The sequence below is a fragment of the Candoia aspera genome, chromosome 7, assembly GCF_035149785.1.
Source record: "Candoia aspera isolate rCanAsp1 chromosome 7, rCanAsp1.hap2, whole genome shotgun sequence".
NCBI lineage: Eukaryota > Metazoa > Chordata > Lepidosauria > Squamata > Boidae > Candoia > Candoia aspera.
Window position 1 is genome coordinate 84,027,589 of NC_086159.1, and position 6,313 is coordinate 84,033,901.

The 6,313-nt window shown below is 48.3% G+C and overlaps 1 protein-coding gene across 1 annotated transcript in view; it reads right to left on the reverse strand.

Annotated features, from left to right (window-relative positions):
- The window catches only part of TSPAN9 (tetraspanin 9), a 261,741-nt gene that overhangs the window by 118,749 nt on the left and 136,679 nt on the right, over nucleotides 1-6,313 (reverse strand). The gene's annotated exons all lie outside the window — the stretch shown is intronic.

Genomic DNA, 6,313 nt, shown 5'->3' on the forward strand with positions numbered 1-6,313 from the left:
AGATATGACCCTCGACCTCTCCTTTGTGGGGTGCCACAGGGCTCAGTCCTCTCCCCTCTCCTATTTAACATCTACATGAAACCGCTGGGTGAGATCATCCGTCACCACAGGATGAGGTATCATCAGTATGCCAATGATACTCAGTTGTATATCTCCATCCTGGGTGAGGTAAGTGATGCTGTGACTGCCCTCTCTCGGTGCCTGGGGGCTGTAGGGGTCTGGATGGGGAACAACAGGCTTTGGCTGAACCCTGGTAAGACAGAGTGGCTGTGGGTTAAGGGTTCCTCCGTATCCGGGACTTTGTCATCTTTAGTTCTGGATGGGGTTGCACTGCCCAAACAGACCTGGTCCGTAATCTGGGGGTCCTCATGAACTCACAGCTCCTGCTCGAAGAGCAGGTGGCAGCTGTGGCCAGAAGGGCCTTTGCACAGCTTCATGTTGTGCACCAGTTGCGCCCTTTCCTGGATCAGGAAGCCCTTCGGATGGTCACTCATGCCCTTGTTATCTCCCATATAGACTACTGCAATGCGCTCTACATGGGGCTAACCTTGAAGAGTATCCGGAAGCTTCAGCTGGTCCAGAATGCGGCCACTAGGGCTATTTTTGGCGCCCCTAGAAGGGCGCACATAACACCTTTGCTACGTGAGCTGCATTGGATACCAGTTTGCTTCCGGGTCCAATTCAAGGTGTTGGTTATCACCTTTAAAGCCCTACATGGCATGGGACTGGGTTCCTTGAGGGACCGCCTCTTCACCGCTTCATCAGCCCATCCCGCCCAATCATGCAGAGAGGGCATGCTGCGGACCCCGTCAATAAGAGAATTCCATCTGGCAGAGTCCAGGAGGCGGGCCTTCTTGGCAGTAGCGCCTGCCCTTTGGAACATCTTGCCCCCGGAGGTGAGATTAGCCCCATCGCTCCTAGCCTTCCGGAGGAAGTTGAAGACCTGGCTCTGCCACCGGGCTTGGGGCAGGGAGGAGAATCGACACGCTTGGGGTTGGCTGGTGCCTTGAAGTGCCCCTCCTACATAATGATTGAAGAGATCATAGCCATCTGGATTTTATGAGCTGGCGTAGTTAAGAAATTGTTTTAGTTTTAATGGGATTTTATTAGAATTTTATCGTATATTTATTAGAATTTTTATTGTATATTTATTCTATATTGTAAACCGCCCAGAGTCCCTCCGGTCAGAGGAGATGGGCGGTGACAAATTTGATAAATAAATAAATAAATCTCCTTCCCTCCTCGTCAATCTCATAACACTTTTTTTTTCCAGTTTGAAGAGAATGCCCAAACTGAGTAGCCTTAACCCTGAACATGTGTTTAGAGGTATGATAGCAATTGGAGTAAAGCAAATTCACAGCTCAAAAAATATGAACACCTGGGAATATTAAATGTTGTCTCAGTGTTGAATTAATACATGTAAAAACTTCCTCCCCAAATAGAACAATTATAGGACACTGGACATGCTTCTTTAAATGAAGCATTGCATAGCCAATAACAATGATTTACTCAAGCCTTTTCAGCATAAAGATAATGGAGTCCAATAAGTCTGTAATACTTTGCAGAAGAAAATGTGACCTGAGATCTTTTGAAGATTTGCTATTGATCTCAACACCTCTTTCCACTGTCTAGGTATAATAGGAAGCTCTAATTCTTTATTCCATTCAACCATTAAATCATGAAAACAATGCAAGTCGGCATGGACTTTTCAAAACTTGCCAGACTAAAGTTACTTTGTTAAAAATAATTAAAAAGAAATCAGGTAACTTCTATAATAGATTGTGGGCATGATGTGGCATAATATAGCTTGACTTCAGCAAAAAACACAACGGCAGCAGCAGCAACGACTCTATTATATGTGGGTTAGTGAGCTAGTTAAGTGTGGGCTGGATGGCATACCAAGTAAATAGATGCATAGCTGGCTTGGGGAAAAAAAGTCGTACTTAAAGAGTGCTCATCAATGCTTCCTCATTACCGGAGAGTGCTATCAAGTATGGGACTAGAAGGATAGGTTTTGGGATCTCTGCTCTTCAATAGGTGGGATAGCCAATATTCCAGAAGATAGAAGTAAAATTTAAAATGATCTTGATAGGTTAGAGGCATGGGAATTTGACATGGGATTCTATTTGCAGCCCAAGTATATCCCTCGTCTTGAGACCACTTCTTTGCTTTGGAACAGCACCTGAATGGCTATTCCATCCTTTTTGCACATCTCAGATTACAAAGCAGTCACACATATTTTACAGCATTCACCCTGATGGCAGTGTCAAGTGATAAATATTTTTCTCTTGTTCCAAAATTACAGAAAGTAAATCCATTATTCAATCTTTTTATTAAGCCGAACAAAAATTTGCTCCATCGAAGCGAATATTTGTAGCTCAGGGTTGAACTGTGGAGTCCTTGGTGCTCTCTGAGCCTTGTTTTCTTGCAGACGTTTCATTGCCAGGCTAGGCAACATCTTCAGTGCAAAGGGGGAGTGGGCCTTGTCCTCCACAGTATGTCAACTGAGAGCAGGGCCCACTCCCTCTTCACACTGAAGATGTTGCCTAGTCTGGCAATGAAACGTCTGCAAGAAAACAACAAGGCTCAGAGAGCACCGAGGACTCCACAATTTGCTCCATGTTGAACCAAGGTGAAGATGAAGAGGATAAAGATCCTTTCCACTGGATAACCTTTTTTGATAACTGAATTCTGGATTGTTGCAACTATCTCAAATGAGGGAAGATGAAAAGGGTTGTCATTTAAAGTCCATTGCTGTGGACTTGGCCGAGAGCCAGCCTTACAGACCTCCCTTCCTAGGTAACCAGCTACATAGATTACAGCTTGAAAGCTGCTAATTGGGGCTGGCCATCTATTCCTGTGGGCATCTGCAGGGGTTCACATGGCATCATGCCCATCAGGATGTCAGTGTGCAGATGGCACACATCAATTGCACAATCTGAGCAATGTCGTATCGTGGAAGACATAGTGGCTTCTACCAGATTCTCATGTGGCACAATCAAAAGATTTTCATTTTTTGCAACAAAAATGTTTTACCCCCAACAGCATTCACCCTGCCCTGTGAAGATCATTCTTGGAGGCTGTTCTCTGGGTGCTGTTTGGTTGCCTCAACACTGCAAGGTTTAAGGTATAGGTCACAAGCTGAGCAACACAGTAAACAGCTAGAATCTATAGGCCTATATTCCCCAAAGGTCCTTGGGAAGAAATCTGTTTCAAATAACAAGTGGGACTTTGTGAATATTTTGATGAAACTGAATTATGCAATTGAAAAAGAAAAACTGTATTTCTGCATGCATAAACCAGAGAATTACTTGCCTTTATTCTGTGGGCTTCGCTTCTTTTTCATCTGCCTTCCTTCTACAAAGCTGCTTTTCTCACTTTCATAACTGATAAATTGCCACAGCAACTAGTTGTGATGTCACATCCTAGGAACTGTGACTTCAGCCAAGGTTTGAAGGAAGAAAATGGTGACCAAGTAATCTTCCCACACAGGAATGGGGATTTAAAATGTTCCATTTGTCTTCCCAATTGTAACAGGATTTTCCTTCCAGAACTGGTAGCTGATTGCCTGTTCTGGTCTTACAGTGCTGTTCAGTGAAAGGCAAGATCAGCACGTGTAACTTAGAAGTTTAATACGGAAATCAATATAAGCCAGTGTTAACTGTCTGCAAACCCATGCCTGCTTACCTAGAGTAGTCCCATTAAATCAGACAGCCATCTAGCAAATGTTTGAAAATAGGACCCAGAGGCCCGCTCCCAATCCCGTCTTTGCCATGGATCGCTTTTAGCCTGTCGCCGCACCCCACCCTCCTTACGCTGGTCTATGACTGGAACAAAGATCTGACCGATGGCCCCACCTCAGGCACAAAGCCAGCTGGGTGACCTGGGGCCAGTCCTCCATCTCACCCCTAGGCAGGAGGAGGCAAGGACAAGCCACTTCTGAAAAAAAAGTGCCAAGAAAACCGCAGGGACTTGGCCAGGCGGTCGCCAGGTGCCAAGACTGACTCGAAGGCACAACCGCTCCCCGCCCCCGTGACAGAGGCTCTTGAAGGAGGAAGAGGCTGTAAGTGGGACTTAGTGCTTGCCCTGGGCCAGACCTGGACCTCCTGGCCCCAGCCTCCGAGTCCTGGGGCAGGGAGAGGCTGACCCCTCCAGAGGTATCCTGGCCCTGGCATCACGGAATGTGGTCCTCAGGCAGAACACCAGGAGCAGCTGGGTCAGCTGGGGTGGGGTCTCATCACATAAAGTCTCTTTAACACACAATATTCTCAGTATATTGCTAAATGTCACTCTAAGAAAAAAATTTACCTAAAAGGAAGCACCTACTCTTTCTTTTAGTAATTTTTATTAAAAGATTTTACAAAGATTTAAAAAGCTACAGAAATGTAGTAGAAATAGGAGGGGCAAAGATTATAAAAGGGTAAAAGAAAAAGTAATACTTTTTAGTCCTGAGACTCCGCTAACCACTGACGAGCTGGTGAGGATGGTGTCCCTCAAGAGAGGTCCTCTTGGTTTCACCTGCCCCATTCACAAGCTTTAAGCAAATCAGGTTGCAGCCAAGATTTACCTTAGACCCTCTTCAACACTTTGCAGACACACCGTGTTTAACGTGAACACAAGTGTACTGCTGCCCCTGCCCCTTCATGTCGGTCAGATAGAGGCAGCATAAAGGTCTTCCTGAATAAATAAGTCCACGGGGCTTTGTTTCACCCTTGCCACGCTTTGGAGTGCCCCTCAGCGCACACCGTTCAAAGGGCACGTGGGGTCTTCAGCCTGGAGAAGCTTCTGGACCAGTAGTTTACCTGGGCCTCAGCAGAGGGCAGCACCTGCTCGATCTCCTCCGGGCTGGGAAGCTCAGCAGGGCCAGAACTGATTGGATGGGAGACCACCAGGGCTGGATGCTCGTTGGGAAGTCAGAAAAACATCCTGGAGGAAACAGCAGCCCACCACTTTTGTAGTGTTGCCATGAAAACTACATAGGGATCAGGCTGATCAAAGGGGACTTCATTCATTGCTGCTAGATTTACATTTGGGCAGAACTTGGGTGAGCTAGCTGAAAGCTGGGGTGATGCAGAAATTGGAACGGAAACCTCAGAAGTGAAGGATATTGCACTGTTATCTGAATTCATGCTTTAAGATCCCCCATGGAGGTAGGAATTCATTAAAAGAACAATTGCCTGGCGCAGACCAGGAAAAGGATGCTCCGCTATTGCAGCTGAGGAAACTGGTCAGAAACAGAAAAACCAGGACAGCAAGCATTCTCGGCAAGGTGGTCCTCCCACCCACCCTCCCTCAGTCCGGCCAGCTGGGCCTGAGGGAATCGGTCTGTAGGACTGTCCCCGTTGGAGGGAAATTTTCATCAATGATTTCTGTTCCTGAAGCTCCGAGCAGCCCAGGAAGAGTCCGGCGCAGCCTTGGAAGGGGGCAGAGGACTACCAAGACAACGGTAAAGTGACGGGCTAAGAGGATGTTCCCCAAATAGAAGGGCCCTGCGGAGGATGGGGCTGGGCACTTAGAAAAGGCCACATGCTCCCTCAGGACCAGGAGGCAGCCTCGGCCCATCTCCACAGCCCTTCTGGCCAGCGACGTTTCAGAGACCACCCAGACCCATTTCCCAGCACACCTGATCTGCAGCGTTGGAACCGCCGGGCGGCTCAAATCAAGGCTGCTCAGAATAGCCCCCTCCTGTTCTGAGGCCAGGACCGGCCAGCCACCCTGCTCCGGAGCACCAGGGTCTGGTTGCAAGCCAGAAGCAGTTGGTCAGAGCCCAGATCAGAGTGCTGTCCCCGAGCCTCGCTTAAGCCGGCCCCCCTCTGCACTCCTTCCTTGAAGGAGACCAAAGGAGGATTTTAAGAAAATGCATTCTGTGGAGGGACAGGCGCCTGAGCGGTACTGCATAGGCTGCTACAAGGATCACGAATGCGGACTGGCACTGAGGAGGCTCTGCTTCTGTTTTAGGAGGACCAGACGCCTCTGCTGGAGAGCAGGCCAGATGGTGTCACTGGAGGGCTGCCCTCTTTCAAAGCTGTATCCAGGAGAGGAATTCACATGGGTGAACCCACCAGCTCAGAGCGCCCTTTTCCTCCATTTTTGGAGCTCTGCTCCACTGCTTTAATTGCTGGAGATTATCGAGGCAACTAGAAGTGCTCCCAGCACCAGGTCCCCAGGAAGAAAACTGGCTTCTCCCACCCATGCTGGCCGGCCCCGCTTTTCAGCAGCCCTTGGCTGAAGAGCAGCGGCCTCTGGCCTTCTCCTTCAGCCCCCCGTGCCTGCCAGCATGGCTGGTGCAGCTGCTGTCGGGACCCCTGAGAAC